The 26,863-nt window shown below is 41.3% G+C and overlaps 1 protein-coding gene across 1 annotated transcript in view; it reads right to left on the reverse strand.

The window, feature by feature from the left end:
- The window catches only part of oca2 (oculocutaneous albinism II), a 539,836-nt gene extending 517,194 nt beyond the window's left edge, over window positions 1-22,642 (reverse strand). The window contains exon 1 of the mRNA XM_060826999.1: window positions 22,581-22,642. The gene's annotated coding sequence lies outside the window, so the exon portion shown is untranslated. The remainder of the gene's footprint in view (window positions 1-22,580) is intronic.
- Between the last annotated feature and the right edge of the window lie 4,221 nt (window positions 22,643-26,863).

Raw genomic sequence — 26,863 nt, forward strand, 5'->3', positions numbered from 1 at the left:
CCCCGTAACATTTGATCCCCTTACTATCTCTGTTTTACTCAATGACATCCATTTGCAGCTGAGAGTCCCACAGATTCACCACCCTTTGGCTGAAGAAATACTTCCTCCTCTCAGCTCTAAAAAAAAAAGGGTCTTCCTTTCACCAAGAGGTTGTGCCCTGGGGTCCTGGTGTCTCCTATCAATGGGAACATCATCTTCACATCCACTCTATCCAGGCTTCTTGTTATGAATTTTCAGCAGCAGTAAAAAAGCTAAAAGTAAACAATTAGCATCTGCACCAAACCTTATACTTCTCCCAACATTCATCAGATCACTTACTCCGGTTTTTAATGAATTTTCAATAAGTTTCTGTAAGTTTCAATGAGATGATCCCTCATCCTCCTAAACTCTATTGAGTACAGACTCAGAGTCCTCAACGACTCCTCATATGACAAGCTGAGATCAATGCAAGGCATTATATAAATATTATATTCATTATTAGTGTAATTAATGGAATAAAATCAAACAAAAGAATTCAAATCAGAAAATGGCATAATAAACAGAGGACAATACACTGGGTACATGTATTTGGTCATTCTCTGAGCTTGAAGCAATAGGGAGACAGTTAAAAAGCTGTTCAATTCCTCAGACCACCCACACCCCCTTAAAGATTCACATTAAAAATCAAAGTAAGTGATCGGAAGAAGATGTGAGAAGTGTGAAGTTTGATGTAGATGCTAATTGGTGTTTATTTTTAAGCTTTACTGCTGCTTAAAATTCATAACAGGAACATGAGTCACCGTTCAAAGTCAGATCTTGGGGCAGCTGCCTAGGGAGGACAGGAAAGCAAAATATTAGCCAATTATTTGTTATGTTTGAGAGCTGTGGCTCTACAGTTTCTTGTGGTCCCCGAGGATCTTTCCACATGCTGCAAGTCAGCCTACACCAGAAAAATAACTCACATTAAGGATCATTGCAAACTCACAATACACAGCTAATAGCTAGCCACCCAATACCACGCTACATGCTAAGAAGATAGGAAATAGAAATATATATCATTCATTCATCCCCTCAGGCCTGCTCCATCAGTCAACAAGATCAACAATGATCGGTCGTCATTGTATCCCAGCAGGAATAACTAGTAAATCTTAGAAGTGAAAGGTTCTCGTCAAAACCAGGAGAAGTACTTTAAGGCATGGAAGACCAGTTCAGAAAATGGTCAGCCACTTCCATGTTTTCCTGGTTTTACCAATTTTCCAGTCTCTCCCTCATAGATCCCAGTTCTATCTGGAATATATTCAATAACAGACGTGATAATGCTGCCCCTTTAACAAGGTTATTTTGCCCTTTTCTCCCCTAAGAGGTTGTAAAGGCAGAGGTGCCAATATGTCTAAACTGACTACTTTAGTAATGGCTAACATGTACTGCATAAGTCAACAATAAGAGAAGACCTTTAGTGTATTTTTTTTAAAAAATACTCTGGCAATGAAAAGGGGAGTGGCCAGTTCTCCCAGTTCAGGGATTTTTCTAGTTTGGTTTAGTTTTCAGTTGGGGACCTGGAGATACAGCTGCTGGAAAAAGAGGTTCCATGCTGATTCTCTCTCTGACATCTCTCTTGTAAGAACCTGTGTTTGAACATACCTTTTTGCCAAGGGGTGTGTTTATGGGACGCTGTAGGAAATTGGAACAACTCTGTTAATTTAAATCATGTCGGTTCAGTTTTCAAATTATTGTTATTCTAAATTCTGTTTTCTTTTGATTAGATTACTGACAGTGTGGAAACAGGCCCTTCGGGCCAACAAGTCCATACCAACCCGCCAAAGTGCAACCCATCCAGACCCATTCCCCTACATTTACCCCTTCACCTAACACTACAGGCAATTTAGCATGGCCAATTCACCTAACCTGCACATTTTTGGATGGTAGAAGGAAACCGGAGCACCCAGAGGAAACCCACGCAGAATGTGCAAACTCCACACAGAGTTGCCTGAGGTGGGAATTGAACCCAGGTTTCTGGTGTTGAGAGGCAGCAGTGCTAACCACTGTCACTGAGCCGCCCATTTGTTTATGTTTCATTCAGTAGTCTGTAAATAAATTGTTTTGTTTAGAACGGATTGGTTTGACTAGCTGCATCCGCCTGGAATATCCACCTTACATCTGCTTAAAACAACTAGACAGGTTATGGTCTGGGCTACCTTCTTCAAAGCATTTTGATGGGGACTGGCCTAGTCCATAAAACAGAGGTGAGGAAGAGAATTCCAAAGATGGACAACCCTCAGAGAGGGATTTGATCCTCATGGACATCTTGAATGGGATGACCATTGTTATGAGATTGTGCCCCTGGAATAAATTGCCCTACAAAATAAAACATTCTCTTTCCATCTTGAAGAATTCAGTGGACTTTTTTTTGTGATGATCTTTCTTACATTTTGATAGAGATCTTTCATGCTAAAGCTAATGCACACAATTAATTGATAACTTTGATCGAATTATGTCAAAACCAACAGTTTGCAGAATGTACTAGGCAGAAGCAGGCTTGAGATAACAACTCTTAATGATGTGGTCAAAGAAGGGATATGGCTGAATTGAGAGACCACTTCCCCAATAGTGTGCACTACATCAGTCTCTTTATTTAAGCAAGGACTTAAATGCACTGGAGATGGTTCAGTGGAGATTTATCAGATTGATACCTGGAATGAGTGAGTTATCTTACGAGGATAAGTTGGCGAGGCTCAGCTTGTTTCCACGAAGTTTACAAGAGTGAGGGGTGACTTGATTAAAATGGGCAAGATGGATGTGGAATGAATGTTTCCTCTTGCAGGGGAGCCCCAAAGTTTGGGGTTGGGGGTGGAAGGAGGTGTCGCTATTGAAAAATTAGGGATCACCCTTTGCAGACAGAAATATGGAGAAATTCTCTTTCAAAGGCTTACGTGACGTTGGGAATCATTAAATATTGAGGGAGTGAGAGAGTGAGAGTGAGAGAGAGAGTGAGAGAGAGAGAGAGAGAGAGAGTGAGAGAGTGAGAGAGAGAGTGAGAGAGTGAGAGAGAGAGAGAGAGTGAGAGAGAGAGAGTGAGAGTGAGTGAGAGAGACAGGGGAAATCAAAAGGTTCAGGGCCAGAGGGGAACGTGGAATTTCAAACACAGATCAGCTAGATCTTAGAATTAGGATTAGCTTTATTGTCACCAGAGGATGGGAAGTAAAAGGAAAAAAGTATGTAAAAGAAATCCCAAAAAAGATAAAGATAAAAAATGGACGGAATGGATGAGTTCCGTCTCAAGTATCATACAGCACAGAAACAAATCCTTTGGTCCAACCCATCCATGCTGACTAGATAGCTTAGCCTAATCTAGTCCCATTTGCCAGCACTTAGCCCAGTTCCTTCTAAACTCTTCCAATTCATATATCCATCAAGATGCCTTTTAAATGCTGTAATTGTACCAGCCTCTACCATTTCCTCTAGCAGCTCATTCTATACATGCACCACCCTCTGAAAAATTTTCCCTTTAAGTCCCATTTAAATGTTTCCCCTCTCTCCCTAATCCTATGCCCTCTATTTCTGGACTCACCTAGCCCAAGAAAAATACCTTGTCTGTTTACTCTATCCATGCCCCTCCTGATTTTATTATCTCTATAAGGTCACCCCTCAGCCTCCAACGATCCAGGAAAAACAGCCCCAGCCTATTCAACCTCTCCCCATAGCTCAAATCCTCCAATACTGGCAACACCCTTGTAAATCTTTTCTGAACTCTTTCAAATTTTGCAACATTCATGCTATAGGAGGGAGACCAGAATTGCATGCAATGTTCCAAAAGTCACCCAACCAATGTCCTGTCCTATACTTGATGCTCTGACCAACAAAGGAAGGCTTAGCAAACATCTTCTTTACTATCCTATCTACCGGTGACTCCACTTTCATGGAACTATGAACCTGCACTCCAAGGTCTCTTTGTTCAGCAACACTGCCCAGGACCCTCCCATTAAGTGTATAAGTCTTGGTCCGATTTGCTTATCTTTTCCAAAATGCAGCACCTCACATTTATCCAAATTAAACTCCATCTGCCACTCCTCAATCCTTTGACCATCTGATCAAGATCCCGCTAGGCTCTGAGGTAACATTCTTCACTGTACACCTCTAAATGTTATCTGCAAACTTACTAACTATACTTCAGATGTTCACACCCAAATCATTTATATAAATAACGAAAGCAGTGGACCCAGCACCGATCCTGTGGCACTGCCACTGGTCACAGGCCTCCACTCTAAAAGGCAACCCTCCACCACCACCCTCTATCTTCTACCTTTGAGCCAGTTTTGTATCCAAATGGCTAGTTCTCCTTGTATTCCATGAAATCTAACCTTGTTAACCAGTCTCTCATGAGGAACCTTGTTGAATGCTTTACTGAGGTCTATATAGATCATGTCCACTGTTCTGCCCTCATCAATCCTCTTTGTTACTTCTTCAAAAAACTCAATCAAGTTTGTGAGACATGATTTCCCATGCACAAAGCCATGTTGACCATCCCTAATCAGTCCTTGCCTTTCCAAATACACGTACATCCTGTCCCTCAGGATTCCTTCCGGCAACTTGGCCACCACCGACGTCAGGTGACCGGTCTATAGTTCACTGGCTTGTCCAAACTCCAGTCTTCTGGAATCTCACCTGTGACTATCAATGATACAAATATCTCAGCAAGGGGCCCAACAATCACTTCCCCAGCTTCCCACAGAGTTCTAGGGTACACCTGATCAGGTCATGAGGATTTATCCTCCTTTAAGCATTTTAAGACATCCAGCACTTCCTCCTCTGTAATAAGGACATTTTTCAAGATGTCATCATCTATTTCCCTACATTCTAGATCTTCAATGTTCTTCTCCACAGTAAACACTAATGCAAAATACTCGCTTAGTATCTCCCCCATCTCCTGCGGATCCACACAAAGGCCGCCTTGCTGGTCTTTGAGGGGCCCTATTCACTCCCTAGTTACCCTTTTGTCCTTTAATGTATTTATAAAATCCCTTTGGATTCTCCTTAATTCTATTTGCCAAAGCTATCTCATGTCCCCTGTTGCCCTCCTGATTTCCTTTATACGCTTCTAAGGATTTGCTTGATCTATCCGGTCTATTCCGGACATATGATTCCTTATTTTTCTTAACCAAAACCTCAATTTCTCTAGTCATCCAGCATTCCCTACACCTATCAGCCTTGCCTTTCACCCTAACAGGAATACTCGGTCTCTGGACTTCTCATTTTTGAAGGCTTCCCATTTTCCAGCTGTCCCTTTACCTGCAAACATCTGCCTCCATCCAGCTTTCGAAAGTTCTTGCCTAATACCATCAAAATTGGTCTTCTTCCAATTCAGAACTTTAACTTTTAGATTGGGTCTACTTCTTTTCCACCATTTTTTTTTTTAAAACTGAGAATTATGGTTGCATCCACTGCTGTGTCAAACTGTGTAGGTTTCTTTCTCTGACCAGGTGGTGTCTGCCTTTGTCCATCTTCGTCCTTTTTAAAAAGCTGCTGTTTTGATCTTTTCTCCCCCCCCCAAAGTTCCAAAACAATGCAAAAAAAAACACTAATTGCTACTCAGAATTCTAAGAAGTCACCTCCAACACCTAAAATACCTCAAAAGGAAAAAAAGCAGCAGCTCTTACATCTTTTCTCATCTTCCATCTTAGATCCTACTCCACCACCATCTTGGAGACATTTTAGTGAATGGTGAAACACATTCAATGGGCTGAATAGTGTACCCTGCTCCCATTTTGCATGTTCGTATGTTCATCCCTGATGCATTAAATGAATAATGTTGGAATATGGCCAAGCATGGAATGGAAGGGATTGAACAGAAGGAAGTTCAAAGACATTGGTAACAAAGTTTGAAGAGACACAAAAGAAACAGGAAGAAGAGAGGTCCAAAGATATCACCTGCACTACAACAACTTGGGAAGCAATGACCAAAGATTGTTGTTAAGCATTATATTTCTTAAATCTTGTGTTATTACTTTCACTCAGCTCACACAAGTCATTAGGCGAAAGTGAGTACTGCAGATGCTGGAGATTAAAGTCAAGATTAGAGTGGTGCTGGAAAAGCACAGCAGGTCAGGCAGCATCCGAGGAGCAGGAAAAACAAAATCAACGTTTCAGGCAAAAGCCTTCCTGATGAAGGGCTTTTGCCCAAACCGTCGATTTTCCTGCTCCTCGGATGCTGCCTGACCTGCTGCGCTTTTCCAGCACCATTCTAATCTTGACTCACACAGTAGGCAATAACCTGCATCGGAATCAAAATCCAGTCTATCATTTTTACAGATCTATCCTGTCAACACCCTTCAAGATCCTATGTTTCAATCATTATTCTAAACTCCGATGAATGTGGGTCCAACTGGCTCAACCTCAAGAAAACTAATTATCTCTCGAACCAACCTGGTGAACATTGTCCGCAATGTCTCCAATGCAAGTAAATCCCTTCTCCATAAGGAGATCTAAAACTGCACAGCTATACGGTTTCAGCAGTACCGCCCTTAATCAGTGGCCATGATTATTATTGCATGGGACCATTGGTTTAGAATTCCTACAGCATGGAAGCATTTGGCCCATTGGGTCCACTGAAGAGCCATCCCACCCAATCCCTGGAGCCATGCATTTCCCATGGCTAATCCACCTAGGCTGCACGCTATGGGCAATGTCGCATGCCAATCCACCTAACCTGCACAGCTTTGGAGGAAATGCATGCAGACACAGAGAGAACGTGCAAAGTCCACAAAGACTGCTGCCCAAGGACAGAATCAAACCCGGCTTCCTGGAGCTATGAGGCAACTGTTCTAACCACTGAGCCACCTCTTGCCCTGGATCTATGGAGCAAAGATCGCCATAACTATTAGTTCAAAGCCTGCCATTCCCCACAGCTCATTTGTCATAACGAGCTTGCAGGTGACTTGTCAGGTTTCCCAATGTTTTGGGATTAAAAACATTTCCAAAGCAGAGTCATACAGTTGGAAATATTAACTCTGCTCCTCTCTCCACAGACGTTTGAGTTTCTCCAGAATTCTGAGCTGATTTGTCAAAGTCAGAGGTTCCAATGGTGATCGGAACATTTAAGCCATTATTAAATTTGATTTTAAAAATGCTGAGAATGTTTGCAGAATGCTGTTATATTTGTTATGTAGCTAGGACTGCATGGAACAGGAACAAGACCATGTTATCCTACAGCTAGTCCCTATTCACAGTGCTTTACCTTGAAGCATATTATCCGGATTAAGGAGAGCGGATTTCCTCTCAACAGCACCAATCTGTTAACAACTCCGTAATCTTCACACCAGATTTTCTATTTAATTTTAAGAATTTACTGTAATTGCAGCACTGAAATGACCTTTAGTGGAGATTTCTAACTAGGATCTCACGGGAAAACCTTTAATTAGCTGCAGCTAACTTGCCACTAACAGTGACAAAATAGACCCAGCTCAGCTCAGAGCAGGATGCTAATGGCTGCCAAGCTGGGTTTTCCATTCTTGATGTGTTTGCTCGAAGCTATTAAAAGTCTCAAATGATCTGACATTTTTAAATAGATCCTACAGTTGGCACAGGAGAGTTGTTGAGACAAACACTTTGCATTCTTGCGTCAGATCAAAGAGAAAGGATGCCTGACATTGTGTATGCAATGATAAATTTAAGTTATTATGTTACTCTAATAATTCAGAGTACACAACAACAACTGGACTCCCATTCAAAATCACACTTGTTTTAAAAAAGTTGAGAATCCCACTTTTTAAAAAAATGCCAGAAATAAATTTTAAATAAAAAAAAAGTGGGAAGGGATCTTGGATGGAGGTGAAAACCAAACTGGTTCTCTAAAATTCTTGAGACCTGTCATCTTATTGGACCAAATGTGACTTCAGTCCTAACCAAAAGTAGCTGACTCTTTCTCAAATGGCTCAGTAAGACACTTAGTAAAGGTAACTAGGAATGGCCAATAAATGAAGGCTTTGCCAGCAATAAATCATATTTATAAACAAATTCTGAATCAACAGACACATTGCTGCTTCAGGGAAGTCTTGAGTGATCTTGGAGCAGTCTACAAAGCCAAAATTTGGATAGGCCACCAGCAAGAACTTGTGTCTCATAAAAACAATGTCAGCTCTTCATAAAAAGATTAAGACATTGTAAAGTGTCTGGCTCAGATGCCTTTAATTCATCTCAGTATATGACCGCCTTCTTCGGGGATGTTTGACAACATTTGACCTTGGACTTTGGGAGTTAACAAATGATGTATGTTATGGTGAAATGTACTGGCATTAAAATTAGTTATTTAGAAGTTACTTAAATTATTTTAGCTGCTAATACACACAATCCATAGTTAATCATTAACAGTCCATATTAATAGCTATTCACCCTCCTAGCCAGATCGCTATCCACTCGTCTGTCCAATTGTTTTTCTTTCTCTACCTCCACCAACCATTTATCCTTACCCCTTCCTCCCACCCTTTCTCCTAGCTACCATTGAGAATATGGGGCTCAGGGAGATATGACAAAATGGATAAAGGAGCTGCACAAAATGGCTCCTGTATTGCTAAATTAAATGCAATGCAACAGTTAATTCTAAAAACTGCAGCTAGAGACAAAATGGTTGCCTATGTGACTACCTGCAGTTAGTCTGTAAAAGTTATATAAGTAACTAACCACTAAAACCACCAGCATGAAGTAGTAGATGGATACGATGATGGAATACTAACTACATTTGAAACCTGCAAGTTCTCATAGAGGAAATACTAAACAGCATTTTGCAAGCTGTGAATCTTTGTAAAAAAGTGACATAACCCATTACAGCTTAAAACAACACCACTGGTTCAAGCTACTACCCATGAAGTGATTATAATTTATCGATTGGTTGTTACTATGCGATCATGCTCCATGTCTGCTGATGATTAATGTATATAAACCTTATGCAAACTCTGTAAGGCTGTTGGATTCTTTTGATTGCCCAGAAGTATGAAAACTTCTTAACAATCAATCAATCAGTCTGCCAACCCAGCACTGTAACATACAAGAAACGATTGCTTGCACATTGGACAAAGAGTCATTTACGGATGCGTTAACTGACTGATTGTGGAACCAAGTGACTTATAGATCATCACCCTCAGTCCTGAAACGTTAACTCTGGTTTCTCTCCACAGATGCTGCCAGACCTGCTGAGCTTTTCCATCAATTTCTGTTTTTATTTTTGATTTCCAGCATCTGCAGTTCTTTGTTTTTATTTTCATAAGGCACCAATTATAGTGATCAACAACAATATATAAGCATCTTGAATAGAACAAAAAGCCCAAAGTTCAGGAGTATTTGTACTTCTTATAATGAGAAAATTTCTCCTTAGTTCGACATTATGCCCCAAATTAATTAACCGTAGAGTCATAGAGATGTACAACACAAACAGATCCTTTGGTCCCACTTGTCCATGCCGACTAGTTATCTCAAACTAATCTTGTCCTATTATCCAAAACCTGGCCTATACCCCTCTAAATCCTTCCTAAAAATATACCCATCTAGATGCCTTTTAAAAATGTTGCAAATGTACCACTAATCTGTCAACTTATTCCATACACGCACCACCCTCTATGTGAAAATGTTGCCCCTTTAGGTCCCTTTTAAAACTTTCCCTTCTTCCCCCTAATCCTATGCCCTCTAGTTCTGGGCTCCCCACCCCAGGAAAAAAAAACTTTGCCATCTATTTACCCTGCCCATGTCCATCATGACTTTATAAACCTCTAGAAGGGCAATGTTATTTCTTGATGAGCTGTAAACTTTGATAGTGAAATAACAGTAAAAGGGTTAGAGAAGATGCACAGAAACATATCTGTGCAACGATGTCAAAAGACCGAATCTCTTCCTATAATTTTGTGTTATTTAGGGCACAGCTTTCTTCTAAGAGTCATTAGGTAGCATTGATGATCAGTGCAACTTATAGTCATTCTTTACTTCCTTAGCAATATATAAAATCATACAGTACAAAAGGGGGACTTCAGAGCATATCTCCAACAAAAAAAAGCTCCATCTTTATTTATTTTGAGGGCACACTCAAAGGATGAAAATTTGCTGCAAATAAATGCATTTTGAGGATGCCCTCCAAATGGTAATTCAAACAGATCATTAATACTGACAATCCCAGAATGAACATACTAAATTTACAAGGCCATTGTGTATAGTAACCAGAGCAATTCATATCTGAACAATAATGCTATGTTGATACAATTTGGGAAGCAATAGGATTCTCTCTTCCCTTTATCCATTAAATAGTAAAAAACAAAAAAAGGTAACTAGCTGTGCCTGTAAAATGCATGATTGCAAACACACAGGGATGCAAACCTGAACACGGTGCTGGATGTTTGGGCAGAGTCAGTTTCACAGGGATCTTATGGAGTGTTTCTTGCTGCAAGGATCAGCATGATCAATTGCCATATCTTATCAGACTCACCTTGTTCATGACCAACCCTGACCTTATGCATCTCTCCCACCCAAATCACAAACTCAGAAGAACTGTTTGGAGGTCATCTTTGGTGGGAACACCACCACCTGCAAGTTCCCCTCCAAGCCACTCACCACCCTGACTTGGAAATATATCACCATTCCTTCACAGTCGCTGGGTCAAAATCCTGGAATTTTCTCCCTACCAGCATTGTGGGTCAACCCACAGCAAGTGGGCTGCAGCAGTTCAAGGCAGCAACTTACCACCACCATCTCAAGGGCATATGGGGATGGGCTATCAATGCTGGCCAGCCGGTGACACCCAAGTCCCACAAATGAGTAAATACAAATTTGGTTCACCATGCCTGCACCTAGTGCCAACCTCATGCCTTTTCCCCATACCTCTTGTATACTATTTCTATCCAAACAACCAATGCCTTCTTGAATGCTTCTGTTGAAGCTGCCTCCACAATATTTCGTTGTATTCCACATCTTAAATTATTCAGAGTGAATTTTATTTTGAAAAAAAAACTTCAGCCTTGCTTTGTTTGTGCATTAGTTTTGAAATTGATTTAAAATGCTATCCCCATCATTCTACCCTTCATTCCCAGCAAAACTTGTCACAACCCCAGTGGAGAAATGATCAACTCTTCTCAAAGCCACCTATTCACTCAACCTTAGAAGAAAGGCTTCAGCACGGCTGCCTCTTATAACCCCTCTCTTTCAGATACGGATACCTTAAAAGTTTTGAGTAATGAGTTTTAAAAAATCTCTAAGTTGCTTTTTTTAAAATTCATTCACTGTATGTGGGCACTGGCTGGGCCAGAACTTACTACCTATCCCAATAGCTCCTTGAAAGTGGAGTCGCAGGTAGATAGGATAGTGAAGGCGGCATTTCCTTTATTGGTCAAAGCACTGAGTATAGGAGTTGGGAGGTCAGGTTACAGCTGTACAGAACATTGGTTAGGCCACTTTTGGAATATTGCATGAAATTCTGGTCTCCTTCCTATTGGAAGGATATTGTGAAACTTGCAAGGGTTTAGAAAAGATTTACAAGGATGTTGCCAGGATTGGAGGATTTGAGCTACAGGGAGAGGCTGAATAGGCTGGGATGGTTTTCCCTGGAGCATCAGAGGCTGAGGGAGTGACCTTATAGAGGTTTATAAAATCATGAGGGGCATGAATAGGGTAAATAGACAAGGTCTTTTCCCTGGGATTGGGGGGGGGGGGGGGGGGGGGGGGGGAAGAAGAAGGAGTCCAGAATTAGAGGCATAGGTTTACACCTAAGGGACAACTTTTTCACACAGAGTGTGGTGCATGTTTGGAATGAACTGCCAGAGGAAGTGGTGGAGGTTGGTACAATTACAGCATTTAAAAAGGCATCTTGATGGGCATATGAATAGGAAGGGTTTGGAGGGATATGAGCCAAGTGCTTGCAAATGGGACTAGATTAGGTTGGGATATCTGGTCGGTGTGGACCAGTTGGACTGAAGGGCTGGTTTCCCTGCTATATATTTCTTTGACTCTAATTGCCAAGAGGCCATTTAAGAGTGACGCACATTGCCAAGGGTCTGGAGTCACACATAGGCCAGAACAGAGAGGGATGACGGGTTTCATTCCTCAACGGAATTAGTAAACCAGGTGGTCTTTCCAACAATTAACAGTTTCACAAGTCTTAGACTCTTAAGTTCAGATTTTTAATGATTTAAAATTCTGTTTGGTAGCTGGTGTAGTTTGAACCAGAGTCCATATTACCTGGGTATTTTTCACTGGGTTTCAGAATCAATAGACTAGTGATGATACCAAAGGCTATTGTTGACTCGCTTTAAAGCAGTGCTGGTTAACTTTAAAGGAATATCTAACTTGCTGATTATCTTAAAGCAATGTCTAGCTTGCTGACTACATTTATGCAGTGCTGGCTAGCTTCAAGTTTCTACACTAAGGTCCCCTGTGTGCAGCCAATGCACATCATGGCGAGCACTGACTACACACAGCAGGGTGCATAAAGATGGCTCACTGCCTGCATTTCAAATCATTCAGTTGGAGTTAAATATCCATCACAATCCCTGGGCCTATAGCCAATTTAGTCCCCAGTCTGTCTGTTCCTGCTGTTCAAATGGATGTAAAAGATCCCATAACAGAATGTGAAGAACAGCAGGAGTTTTCTTGAAGTTGTTGATAGAGTGAAACAAGGTGATAGCAAATTGGCAGCATCACTCAACTTGCATTTCTACTGAACACCATTTAAAAATCCATATAAAAGACATCTCTACCTGACACTTTGTTCAAAAAAAATTAAAACTTGTTAAACATGAACAATATTTTGATACTACCTCTTCAACTAATCACTGAATTTCTAAGTTCTTAATCATTGTCTCAGAGTTTGCCAACAACTGATTTTAGACCAACTTGTCAAAAGCATCTTTTTGCCAGAATAGTTCCTTTGTTAAAATAATGAAACCAAAAGGGAAAGTGTGATATGAGCTCCACCTACTGCTAGATATCATCACTTGTTACTAACAAGTGGCTTAATGCCACCGATGGAATCTCTAAGTTGGTGATGGATATTAGGTCTGTGATGAATGCAAAGCAAAAGTATTTCTCCTAAATTGTCATTGCCACTGGATGTGGATCAGAAATGTTGTAACATTCGTAATGACAAGATATATTTTGGCGTACAGGAAAAGATTTGCATGCACAAAACACCATTAACAACACAATGATGTCAAAAAGCACTCTACACCTAACAAAGTACTTTTAGTAGCAGGTTTGCTGCTGTTTCATGGGTAACACAGCAATAAATTTGCATTAAGCAAGCTTCCAGCATCTGTGATATTGAGGGAGGTAAGTAATGATCACCATACTGAAGATAAATTTTATTAGTGCAACTGATTCTCCTGTATTAAAGAGCAACATCTTCACCTGAAGAAGAGAACTTGCATCAACAGTACCTTGGCTTGAAACATCTCATCTCAGGTAAAAACAAGGACTGCAGGTGCTGGAAACCAGATTCTGGATTAGAGTGGTGCTGGAAAAGCACAGTTCAGGCAGCATCCGAGGAGCAGGAAAATTGACGTTTCGGGCAAAAGCCCTTCATCAGGAATAGAGGGCTCATCTCAGATTGTACGACACTTCCCTCAGTCCTGCAGTGGAGTGTTATAGCCAAGATTCTCTCTCCAAAGTGGAAGTTGAACCCAAATTTGCTGACTGGGATGAGAGTGCTACCAACCGAGCCACAGCAGCCAAACACCATCATAATAACTTTAAATCATTAGCATTTTCGATCTGCTATTTCTCTGCATTGAAAACAACTGAATATTTAGGTGATATTTCACTTTTGCAGGTGAGAGGTGCTCATCAAACTGACATGCAAATACTTTTTCCAAGTTTTCATGAAAATATAAAGAAGGTCTTCATATTTCGAAACTTATTAGTGCACTGATGCACTGTTCAATTTGCACACTTCAAATAGTTCACATTACACAGTATTGTATCTCTTGCACCCCACATCTATGCCAAGATGGATAGATTTTAGTCAGTGCCTTAAAATGTCAACTCCCTGCTTTAAATGAGGCTCCCACTTCTTTGCTTATTATTCCAAGTCCACAATTAATCAAACACAATGGGCACCAATTTTAAACAGACTCACATGATAACAGAACACCACATACAGGCTCCATTAAGGATATCTCATATGGCTATGGTGGATCACATCAAAGAACTCTGATCCTTAAGCATCTGACTACAGACAGGAACATATCAGCATAGGCTATTGCATTCTGACATCTTGGCTGCTTAGCACAAACAGAGATGTGGTAGAACAGAGATACTGACAACCTGAGAGAGGGTAGAAGCACTGCTCCAACTCTGCATGAGGATAGAGGACAGAAAAGAATGGAAGATAAGATGGAAGTGGCTGTGTGTCTCCAGAGTTACCACCATAATGGGCACCACTCATATTCATGGAGGTTACCTCTCATTCAGTGGGAGAGGAGATGGCTCTCTCCAAGCCACAGTAAATTTGGAGCTGGGCTATTCCATGGTGCACAAGCTTGTTGGTTGGCCACCAGTACATGGTGTATGTCCACCAACCGTTTTCACTAACCTGTGTACTGAATGTCAGCATGCAACTGCTGTGTGGAGAGTGGGTACATGTTGTCATCCTGAAGCAAGCTGGTACCAATGGCTTTCTAATGCCCTAGCCCACTGTAGCCAAACCGCTGAACAATATGTAGTGCCCATTTCTGAACTCATATGTTGGTACTTTCCAAGGTCAGAATGATTATTTGTAAATTTTCCAGAGACTAAAAGGGCATAAGCTTAAAAGGTAAGGAGTAAGTTGTTGAGGGGGGATTGGATGCAGGATTTTAATCACTCAGAGGTTGGTAAAAATATGAAACATGCTGCCTGAGAGGGCCGTGAAAGCAAGTACTCTCACAACATTGAAGAAACGTCTGAACAAGCACTTGAAATACATAGTAGGTTATGGACCAAATGCAGATAAATGGGACTAGTGTTGTTTAGTTTTTGTTGGTCAGCATAGATATGATAGACTGAGGGGCTGTTTTTATGCCGTATGACTATGAGTACATGACAAAAGCTGACATCCTCTTTCCGAAGAAAGAGAGGTATCTACACCATGTAAATACCCGAAATAAAAGTGAGGGGCAGTGGTTAGCCTTTAAAGTGAAAAGACAAGTGGTAACTGGAAACAGGTGCCGTGTATGCAAAGCAGAGTGTGATCAAAAGAAGGAAAGAGAGGATAAAAGGGTATGGTGCATGTCTCTTCTAGTGCTGCAACTACTCAGTCCCAGTGCTCCATGGTCATTTCCTTCCAGCAGCTAGGCTTGACCACCTCACACATGTCCTCCCACCATAAGTTGTCCCATACTTTCTCCTACAGAGTGTTCATGGCAGTTTTGTAAGTTGTTTAGAAAACCTACCTATCATGGAGAATAGGTGGCACCTAGCGTCTTAGATACACTGTCTGGGGAACTGAAGGTTCTAGCAGCATAGGGATATGAAGAGAATAAGATCTAGTGAAGAGCAGTATGATTAATTATCGGAGAAGGAGAATGAAGCAAGAATGTAAGTATTACACTTCTTCAGACTTGAAACTTGAAGGGAAGAGTAAGAGGCAGTGCTCTTAGCTTAATGACTTGTGAGGTTGTTGAACTACTTTTGGTATTGCATGTTCTGTAAACTAAATTCCTGGCAAACCTAGTCTGCAAACTCTTCCAACCCCTGGTGGAGATTTCTTGAATGTCTTCTGCGTGGGTCAAGGTGGTATCTGTGGGAATAGGAAGGGTCCTCCAAAATGTCTGATAATGACCAGGATACCTTTGCCAATTGTGAAGAGAGAAAAAAAAAATCTATATGCAACTCCAGACCCATAGCCATGTGGTTCAGTGGGCAATAAATGCTGGCCTAACCAGCCTGACCACATCCCACAAATTAATATAATTTTAAAAAGGTCTGTTTTTACACTACAATTTAGAACGTCAACCGTCATAGAATCAAATTCTCCAACACATTAATAGGAAAAGTTAAGGACAGTAAAGATGAACTATTTCCACTGGTTGGGGATTCTAGGACTAGGGTCATAGCCTAAGAATTAAGGTCAGACTGTTCAGGAGAGGTTTTTGGAAACACTTCTACACACAAAGGGTGGTAAGGTTTGGAACTCACTTTGCATGCCAGCAAAGAGTGTCAAAGGGGTCACCTAACTTGTACAGACTTTAATAAACTTTAACCGTTTGCAGAAGTTGGTGTGTGAAACCTTGGGAAAAAGAATCAAACAGGGCTCTGACAACATTCAAGCAATAGTATTGAAGACGAGTACTTTCTGCACTCTTAACCAAACTGTTACACAACAGCGTCTACCCAACAATGCGGAAAACTATTTGTACACAAAAAGCAGGACAAATCCTACTCAGACAATTAATGTCAATCAATCAATCTGCTCTCGATCATCAGTAAAGTGATGGAAGGTGTCACTAGCAACGCTGCCCAGCAATATCTGCTCAACAGTAATCTGCTCTCTGACATTCAGTTTGGGTTCTGCCAGGACCACTCAGACCCTGACCACAATATAGCCTTAATTCAGTCAGGGGACAAACTCTTCACTGGTCAGATTCAAATCTGGCACACAACAATTCAACCATTTTCCTTTTGTATCAGTCATCTCAGTTCGAGGACCTTTCTGCAGGAGATCCTCAGGGTACCGGCCAAAGTCCAAACACCTTCAGATACTTCATCAATGACCTTTTCTCCATCATATGGTCTGAAGTGGGGATGTTCGCAGGTTGCGTAAATGTTCTGCACCAGTCAGGAGAAAGTGAGGACTGCAGATGCTGGAGTTCAGAGCTGAAAAATGTGTTGCAGTAAAAGCACAGCAGGTCAGGCAGCATCCAAGGAGCAGGAGAATCGACATCTTCAGGAATCCTGAAGGGCTTATGCCCAAAACGTCGATTCTCCTGCTCCTTGGATGCTACCTGACCTGCTGCGCTTTTTCTGCGCCAGTCAGGACGTCTCAGATACTGAAGCAGTTAGTGTTCAAATGCAACATTATCCAGTCTTGGGCTGAAAATTGGTGACTAACATTCACACCATTCAAATTCCAAAGAATGACCATCTCCACCGAGCATTTAGCTTTTGCCAATTGATGGCATTACCATCACCGAATCCCCCCCATTATCAACACTCTGCAGGTTTTCATTGACCAGAAACCGAACTGGACTACTCAAAAATAGAATGGCTACGAATCCCGAAGTGAGTAAGTCACCTCCTGACTCTCCAAAGCCTGTCCACCATCAAGGCGCAAGTCAACAGTGTTATGGAATACTCCTCAAGCCTGGACAGATGCAGCCCCAACAACATTCAAGCAGCTTGACACCTTCCAGGACAAAGCAGACCACTTATTTTGGCACCCCATCCGCAAGCATCCACTCCCTCCACCAACACCATCACTCAGTAGCAGCAATGTGTACCATCTACAAGATGCACTGCAGAAGTTCACCAAGGCTGCTTAGCCAGCACATTCCAACCACTACCACGTGGAAGGACAACAGCAGCAGATACATGGGAAACCATCACCTGCAAGGTTCCCTCCAAGCCACTCAGATTTCCAAGTCAGGCTCTATCGCTGTTCCTTCAATGTTGCTGGGACAAAAATCCAGAAACTGCCTCACTCCCAGCATTGTTTGTGTATCTACAGTACATGGACTGCAACTAGGTACATGCAGCATTGCTCATATTCCTGGAATTAATTTATTTTTAAAAATCTCAAATGGAATGAGAGATATCATAAGATCTTACTGTCGAGTTAAAAACCATTGGGTGGACTTAAGTGGGCACTAATGGCATGCGCCCACTATAACTAAAATGTTAGGGCATCCTAACCCCATGTCACAATCCCAAAGGCTTTCCCAAAGCCATTTAAAATTGGAAGCTGTATTGAGTAATTGAAATCAGGGCTTCTGTCCCCCTCTTAGGAGCACCTCCCATCTCAAAAGCTTCCTAACAATTGGATAACAGGCAGCTCTGAAATCCCAGCAGTGCCAGCAGAAAGTGATGTCCTCTGCTAGTACTATACCAGTCAACCATGCTGAGGATCCTGGGTAAGTCCAGTGGTATGGTGGCTCAGTTGTTAGCGCTGCTTCTTCACAGTGCGAGGGACCTGGAATTGATTCCAATCTCGGGTGACTGGCTGTGTGGAGGTTGCACATTCTCCCCGTGTGTGTGTGTGGGTTTCCTCCAGGTGCTCTGGTTTCATCCCATAATCCAAAGATGTGCAGGTTAGGTGAATTGGCCATGCTAAATTGCCCACGATGTTCAGGGACATATAGACTAGGTGCATTAGTCAGGAGTAAGTGTAGAGTAGTGGGGAATGGGTTTGGGTGGCAAACTGTTTGGAGGGTCAGTATGGACTTGTTGGTATGAAGGGCCTGTTTCCACAATGCTTTTTTTTCTTAAATGGGTTCCCACCGACACCAGGTTGGAGGGGCCTCAAAAAGGGTGGGGGAAAGAGTGTGTAGTGGTGGGAGTGGGTATGTTAGTGAGCCAGATATGTGAAAGCGGGATCCAAAGGGAAGAGATGGGTTGATCCTTGGGGTGGTGTCTCCAAATGGGCCCAGAGACTGGGTGATCCCTACTCTCCTTACCCATAAGTCCCATTACCCATTTGTCTTATGTAGTTGATCTCACAAGGAATTAAGGGCTATGGGGAGAAAGCGGGTAAGTGGAGATGAAATGCCCATCAGCCATGATTAAATGGTAGAGTGGACTCGATAAGCTGAATGGCCTTACTTCCACTCCTATATCTTATGGTCTTATAAGAAGCCCATGTATCTAATATAGCTCAAAAACTCCCCTTCCCAAATGAAAGGGGAGATTCAAGGGGCCAAATGCCCTACTCCTAATCCATATGTATCTTCCTAATTTCAATCGGGGCGGGTGGGGGCGGAGGTAGTATGAGAGTAGCTGGAGGCACAGCATTTGCTGGCTTTTCCAGCTCCACCTTTTTATAAATCCAGCCACATGCATCTCATTAAGTCTGTGCCACCTCTTTAGAAGATCCATTTAATTTATCCCACTCCACTGTGCTCTCTGCATTGCCAGCTAATATTTCCTTTACAAGTGTCAATATCATCTTTGGAAAAGTTGCTATTGATTCTGCGTCTGGCACCCAGATAGGTACAGACCCCACCACTTAAAAAGTATCCAGCTTTAATACAGGCTGTCTTGTCAATGACATTTCTGTTAATTATACAATTTTTAGGGACTTAACAATTACTACACAATTCAATAGTTACTTCAAAAAGAACAAACAACATTGAAGCAGTGACAAGCACTGAACATTTTGCTGATGACAAAGATTCACGGTTGATTACTGAGGCAGGATCAATCAAGACCACCAAGGTTTGAACTACCGAAAGCATTGGTGTTTACATTGAGCAGCTATCACATCATTAATGATCAAAGTTCGCACTTTTTAAAAAAGTCAGTGTTGTACAGCACAGAAACAGACATTTTGTGCAACTCATTCATGCCGACCAGATATCCGAAATTAATCTCGCCTTTTTTGTTGTGAGAATTTACTACAAATATACAGAACTAACACATCTGATAAAAGATACCAACCAAACTGTTTCCAATAATTTATCGCCAATTGGTTGTAATTGATTTTGTCACAATCCCTGTCCCATCAACTGATTAACAAACAAAAATTGCTGAAGAAACTCAGCAGTTCTGACAGCAACTGTGAAGAGAGAAACAAAATTAACATTTTAAGTCCACTTAGTCTTCATCAGAACTGGATCAGTGGTGCTGGAAGAGCACAGCAGTTCAGGCAGCATCCAAGGAGCAGCGAAATCGGCGTTTCGGGCAAAAGCTCTTCATCAGAACTCACCAGGCTGATAACGTTAACTCTACTTTCTCCCCACAGATACTGTGAAACCTACTGAGTTTCTCTAGTGTTTTCTGATTTTATATCAGATCTTAATAATTTATATAGTTCCTTGTTTTATTTTGATAAATCAACTGACTAATGAACTGTAGCATTCTTGCCACATTCTTTTCATTTGCACAAGTTTTCAGGGTCATGTGTTCATTGGGGAAGAAGTTGAATTATTGTTGTTATCAGCTCAATGGGTAGCAGCTTAGCTACTGAGCCAGAAGGTTGAGAGTTAACAACTCACTTCAGTGACATAAATCGATAAACCCAGGCTGATTTTTCAAGTGCGGCACTGGATGCATGCTCCATTAGCAGAGGTGAGATTGAAATCTTATCTCCGTTTACTCATTTGGATGACCATATGAGATTATGGAATCATTATACACAGGAGACTCTTCAGCCCATCAGGTCTGTATGGCTTTTCAATTAAGCAATATATCTCATGCCATTCCTCGCAACCCTGTACTTTCACTGTTCACATGACATTACTTTGAAGAAAATCTGTACAAGTGTCCAGGCTGATTATTAATCCTGCAATCAATACCATTCAGGACAGATAAGCTAGTCATTGGCAGTTTGATGTTTGTGGAAACTTGCTTTTGCACAAATTGGCTGTCACATCTCCTACAATGCAGCAATGACTCCAATTCCAAAGTGGTTGTGAATTGCTTTGAGATGACCTGGAGTTATGAAATGACTCATGAACACAAGGTTTTCTTCCATGTAACCTAGTGGTGCCACATTATACAATCCATTCATAGAGTTGGAGATGTATAGCACGGAAACAGACCCTTCGGTCCAACTCATCCATGCCGACCAGATATCCCAACCCAATCTAGTCCCACCTGCCAGCACCCCGCCCATATCCTTCCGAACCCTTCCTATTCATATACCCATCCAGATGTCTTTTAAAATGATGCAATTGTACCAGCCTCCACCACTTCCTCTGGCAATCCCATTCCACACACACACCATCCTCTGCAAGAAAATGTTGCCCCTTAGTACTCTTTTATATCTTTCCCCTCTCACCCTTAACCTATGCCCTCTAGTTCTGGACTCTCCCCACTCTTTAGAAAAAACTGTCTATTTAACCTATTCATGATCCTCATCATTTTATAAACCTGTAAGAGGTCACTCTTCACCCTCCAACGCTCCAGGGAAAACAGCCCTAGCCTATTTAACATCTCCCTTATAGCTCAAATCCTCTAACCCTGGCAACATCCTCGTAAATCTTTTCTGAACCCTTTCAAGTTTCACAACATCCTTCTAATAGGAAGACCAGAATTGCACACAATATTCCAAGTGGAGAAATTGCTTTTGCATGAATGCAGTCAAAACATGCAAAAGCAACGGTACAGACAATGCTTATATCCTTGCACCAACAGGTTAGGAAGTGAAGTACACTGCTCCCTGCTCTGAATCACTGACCTCTGCTCCTGCAGAGTGAGAATGGAGAACTGTAGCAAATGGCAGTGTGATGCTGTTTAGGAGAAATGAAGGTCCACACTACTCAGAATTTTCACATGTATGTTTATGTTAGAAACAATCACTCCTTTAAAATACTGGAGCATACATGCAGCTACAAAGCAAATCCTCCATCGACATGAATATTTTTACATTAAAAATAGATGTCCCATTCATTAGCCTGGGTATCCTCTCCTACCAGCTAAAGCATCTGTAGGACCTGGTCCTGAACTATTAAACTTCATTTTTCCTTCAAGTGTTGCTCGACTTGCTATGCAAGTGTGTTCTGGTTTGCTTTATCTGAAAACTCTATTCATTTTGCTTATGGTCCTTACAATCGTAATAAGATCTCATGCCATTGAATGGCAGAATTGGCTCTGCATTTCTCCAGTTCTATCTCCCTTGATCCCCATGCACTGCTGGTTTTAGTTACTCCACGACTCGAGCCTCGAAAGCTAGTGCTTCCAAATAAACCTATTGGACGGTGACCTGGTGTTGTGGGAGTTTTAAGTAACTCCGCCACTAGGTGGCCAAAGTTTCTGCTGCGTTAGTCCCGAGTTTAGGATTCCCCTCCTTAAGAACTTGCTACCTCTGTCTTTGATGCTATTGAAAGGTTACGCGTTTGTTCGATTTTTTAAAATCATTTTTCCTGATTTCTCCAGCTTTGGCTCAAATGTTAGAGAAAGCATGAAGTTATATCTCTATCACCTTGGAGAGCATATTAAAAAAATGCACTGTGCAAATACAAGTTGTTGTTGATTGACTGAATGAACCATCTTCCTCCGTTCTGAAGATAGCCAAGGACAGAGTCGAAAGCCGCTGCAATTGAAGCAAGCTGACCTGCTGTGCTTTAACCAGCAACACATTTTCAGCTGATTTGAAGAAATGCCGATCCAATCTTTGGATTGAACTGCAATTTTGTTCGCGCTTTAGCAATGAAATATAATTTGCAAGTTGTATGGCCACGCAAAAATCTACCAGCCTCCTTAAATTGACTCGCTTGCACGGCTGCAGAACAACTTGCAAAGGAATTGTGTGTACTCTGATTTAGAGCAGCCGTGAAATTAAATCACACGAACACCACACAAAAAAATAAAACGGAACATTAGATTTTTACAACAGCAATCGGATCAAAACCTCAGTGGCCCTGTATCATATTATCCCTGCTTGCTGTGTCGTACTAGTATCGAGTTCTTAAACATTAACAATGGGAATAATGGTTGGATCTTACTTATTGATTCATTGCACTGCTGGAGAGCAAGGATGTTCTGATGAGAGTTCTGAAAGCTGGCTTTTCTCCTCTGCTAGACCATAGCGTGTGCTGAAATGGTTTCACGGGTGCATTTTTGAAATTTACAAAATGACTGGTGTTTAGGTTTAATAGAAACTATGAAGGCAGCCGGCTGTGGGGGAGGCGGGGTTGACAATTGATTAAAGTTGTACCACAGAATATTACAGCGATTCAAGTTAATTTGCTACAGAACTAAACTGCGGCCGTTATAAGAAAAAGGAAATTGTCCGAAGGTACGACCAGGCTGAGCTGCAAATCCCTGTACAGTTATATAATTTGCGGTCACTCGTATATTAAGGCATTTTAGTCAGATAAGAGATGAGTACCTGCCCTAAAGAGGTATACTTCTGAACAAAAGTCTTAAGAGGTGGACAAACTCAGGAATAAAAGGCCATTTTACACCCAAAACTAAAACGTAAAGACATCTGACTGAGGGCAAACGTAAAATATAAAATCTGTCAAAAGAGCTTGATCTTACCAGTACAAATAATTCTGCTGAAGAACTTTAGAGCAACAGTCGTCGAGTTCTCTCCAGATTCAGAATAGAGTTCCACAGAAAGAAGGGTGGTGCAAATAGAATTACTGAAGCATCGAAAAGATTGCAGCTATTAATCAAGTTGAAGAGTTCCTGAAAGTAAAGCAGGTTGTAATTTTGGAATGGATTCTACTCACTGTAGCTGCTATCCCATGACACTTGTGAGTGAACCTTCCTCAATCACGGATAAGCCTGATAACCCTGGCTTTGTCATCATGTGATGGCCAATTAACAGCAAATAGTACATTTGATTGCCACATTGGCTATTCCCTGTGTAACCAGTACTGTTGACACGTTGCATGGTAGACTGAGGTTGATGGATTGGAAGTTACACACAATGTTAAGGAACAAACAGCTTTCAAGTTCCTCAGTTTTTCCTCAACAAACTGAAAGCTTTACACAGTTGGGCAAAAGTGTGGAAAGTCAGACCTTTAATTTTCAGAGTCTTTCTATCTGAGTCAGGAAGGTATTTGTGTGGATGTGTCTAATTGCTTGGGGAATTTTCTTAAGGTTTCAGCGTGCTGGGTGTGTTTCTAACCAGAGCCTCATTGGAGCACAGTCAAAAGGAGAGAAAGGTATCAATATGTGAATGAACAACAGTTTACTGCGACAACTCCAACGGGACACAGCCATTTCCAAACTGGGCCTACTTTAGCCAAATTGTTATTTAGTTTAAACAATTTATTAAATTCATCCCAGTTTTCTCCCTATCTTCTCCTATTAGCATGGTGTTGGTACTCTTGGTTCCGTTTATACAAATGATTCTCTATTACTCAGTTTACTATTTAACTGTGTGGGGCATCACAGCCAACGAGTGCAATCCTGTACTATCCTGAAATCAACACGCTGCACTTACAGTGCAGGTCTGCGCTAATTGATCAAACATTCAGAGATTTGTAAATGTAGGGAATCGGATTTTATGTTGACATTAGCGATAAGATTTCCCCTGCACACTTGTAAACAAACCATCGGCTCAAGTGTGGCCCAGGAGTATACCCTCCCGTCATTGTTCTCAGCCTCCTATGGAGCTTAAACATTGTACCATTCCTTTCTCCAACCCAGTTGAGATCCAATAGAATTAGAAATTAGAATTGAATTTATTGTCACTTATACTGGGGCACAGTGAAAAGCTTTATTTTGCGAGCAATACACGCTGATCACTGAGTTAAGTGGCATAGATAGTAAATAATAGGTAAATAGCAGCAAAAACAAAAACACAGGTACAGGTGAACGTTAAGAATTTTTGAGTCCATTCAGTATTCTAACAGTAGGGTAGAAACTGTTTCAAAACCGGCTGGTGCATGTCTTCAGACTCTGTACCTTCTCCCCAATGGTAGAGGTTGTAGAAAAGCATTGCCAGGGTGGGATGAATCTTTGAGAATGCTGGCAGCCTGTCCTTGATACTGGGCCTGGTAGACGGATTCTATAGGTGGGAGGTTGGCCTTTGTGATTGTCCTGGCCGAGTTCACCACTCGCTGTAACCATCTCTGATCTTGAATGGTGCAGTTACCATACCAGGTAGTGATATATAATGCTCTGGATGGCACACCTATAAAAGTCGGCAAGGGTATTCACCATCATGCCAAGTTCCCTCAGCTGCCTGAGGAAGAAGAGGCATTATTGAGCCTTTGTAACCATGCGTGCACGTGATAGCTTAGCAATCAGTCAGGGAGCGGAGGTGGTAAGGGACCAAATTTGGAAAGATGTGGTAAATCAGAGTAATGTAATAGAGGAAAAAGGGTCAAGGGCAAGTAGGGGCAGAAAAGATTATCTTAGCAATACAGCAACAATCTAAATTAATTAATCAATCAAGACTAGATGTTGCAAAAATAACAAAAAGACAAACTTAAAGGCTCAGTATCTGAATGTGCATTACGTTCCTAACAAACGAAGCAGGTTAATAGTGCATTTCCAAGTAAATAAATGTTAGTTGATAGCCATTCCAGAGATATGGCCATGGGATATCAACACATGGTTCCTGGGTATTGAGGAGCTTATACATTTGTGAAAAATAGGAAATTGTTAAAGTTGGAGGGATATCACTGTAATCATGAAATAGCTAAACATGACCTTGATTCAGGAGATCAGAATGTGGAACTGGATTGGCTGAAAGTTGCAGAATAGAAGGGGAAATAGGTCACCTGTGGGAGTGGTGTACAGGCAATGTAATTGTAACCACAATGTTGGACAAAGTATAAAAGAAGAAATATTGGGTGCTTGTGATAAAGGGGCAGCAATACTCATGGGTGATTTCAGTCTGTATATAAACTGGAAAAACCAGAATGGTAGTCGTAACCAAATAGGATGTTTTCAAGATAGTTTCTTAGAACAGCATGTTTTGAAACAAGCAGCAAGCAGGTTGTATTAGATTTGGTATTGTGAAATGTGGTGGAATTAATTAGTGATCTGAGATCCCACCTAGGTGGCCGCTACCAAAAAATGATTGAATATTACATCCAGTCTGAAAGGAAGAAGATTGCATCTACGACTAGTATCTTCAACATAAGCAAGAGTTATGATATGGACATTGAAGCTGAGCTAGCTGAAGAGAACTGCCAGACTAAGTTAGGCATGATGTCAAGGTGTTGGTGTTAGACTGGGATGGACAAAGTTAAAAATCACACAACACCAGGTTATAGTCCAACAAGTTTATTTGAAATTACAAGCATTCAGAGCACTGCTCCTGATGAAGGATGGTAACTTGATGCTGTACACTAAAGTTAGGGAACAGACCATTTGAGACATAATGACATTCAAAGAGATATCTTAGACCACTCAGGGTAAGTATATTCTTTAATATTTAAAAAAAAATTAAAGGGAGGACTTACCATGTGTAGTTAACCAAGAAGTTATGGAAAACAAAGATGAGTGGCTAGAATGTAAAGAATGGCAGATTATAACTAAAATCAGGAGGTGGGAATTTAAAGTATGAGAGGAAGGTAGTTAGGAATGTTAAACTGTTCTCAAGGTGTTTAAAAATGAAAAGAGAAAGTAAAGTGAGTGTTGGTTCTTTACAGAAGGAAAATAGGGAGTGAATAATGCATAATAAAGAAAAGGCAGCTAAAAGAAACACATTCTTTCTTCTGCTTTCGCTGTAGACGATATGAAAAGCATTCTAGTTCAAGATGTAAGTCAGGAGATGAAAGAAAGAGCGGAAGTGAGCAAAATTGCAAACACAAGGGAAATAGTACAAGACTCCTAGTCCAGATGAATCTTATTAGGATCTTGAAAGAGATGGCTAATGAGGTAGCAAAAACAGAATTACTAAAGAACTCAGCAAATGTGGCAGTATCTGTGGAGAGAAAGCAGAGCTAATTTTTCAAGTTCAGCGATGATCCTTCTTCAGAATGAATTGTTACATTTCCAAACTTTGCTATGTTCAGTGAAGGTTTCAACAGACTAGAAAGCAGCAAATAGAACCTTGCTACCCAACAAGGAAGGGAGGCAGAAAACAGGAAACTATAGGCCCAGTTAACTTGCCGTTTGTCATGCAGAAGGTTAGAATCAAGCACTAAAGAGATTAAAGCTGGACTCAAAGAAAAGGTTGGGAAGAGTCAGCATGGTTTCATCAAAGAGAAATCATATGTAACATATTTATTGATGTTCTTTGAACAGTATCTGTGCTGTAGATGAAGGAAAGCAGAATATGAGGAGTGGAGTCGAACAGGGGCCTGTAATGCGTCCTCAT

The sequence above is a fragment of the Hemiscyllium ocellatum genome, chromosome 6 (genome assembly GCF_020745735.1).
Source record: "Hemiscyllium ocellatum isolate sHemOce1 chromosome 6, sHemOce1.pat.X.cur, whole genome shotgun sequence".
In the NCBI taxonomy this organism is placed as follows: domain Eukaryota; kingdom Metazoa; phylum Chordata; class Chondrichthyes; order Orectolobiformes; family Hemiscylliidae; genus Hemiscyllium; species Hemiscyllium ocellatum.